The sequence below is a fragment of the Squalius cephalus genome, assembly GCF_949319135.1.
Source record: "Squalius cephalus genome assembly, chromosome: 1".
NCBI lineage: Eukaryota > Metazoa > Chordata > Actinopteri > Cypriniformes > Leuciscidae > Squalius > Squalius cephalus.
Window position 1 is genome coordinate 24,417,738 of NC_137122.1, and position 330 is coordinate 24,418,067.

General features: G+C 34.2%; 1 protein-coding gene across 1 annotated transcript in view; it reads right to left on the reverse strand.

Annotated features, from left to right (window-relative positions):
• Window positions 1-330, reverse strand: part of pctp (phosphatidylcholine transfer protein) — a 14,531-nt gene continuing 14,201 nt past the window's right edge. The window contains exon 6 of the mRNA XM_079873863.1: window positions 1-330. This exon is cut by the window's right edge and continues 1,413 nt beyond it. The gene's annotated coding sequence lies outside the window, so the exon portion shown is untranslated.

Here is a 330-nt window from a genome sequence, read left to right on the forward strand (position 1 = left end):
TTGAAAGGCAAAACACCAGTTTTATTGCAATTAAATTTTGCAACAATGAACAGGCTGAGGCAGAATGCACAGATGATTTTATTTCCACTTGCAGTACTGAGAGTTTAAGAGGTAGATGTAAAAAAACAACAGATCCAGAAGAAAAAAAAAAAAACACAATGAAACTACGGAGTGTCAAACAAGTCAAAGGGAATGTCAATGAAACTCTTTAATAACTTTCCTATGAATAATCTCTATTTCCTAATGGATAACAACCCACGACTGTAAACACCAGCACCAGATATTAACGGACTGTATTGCTGCTTTAAATTGCTCATGTGATTGGAATAA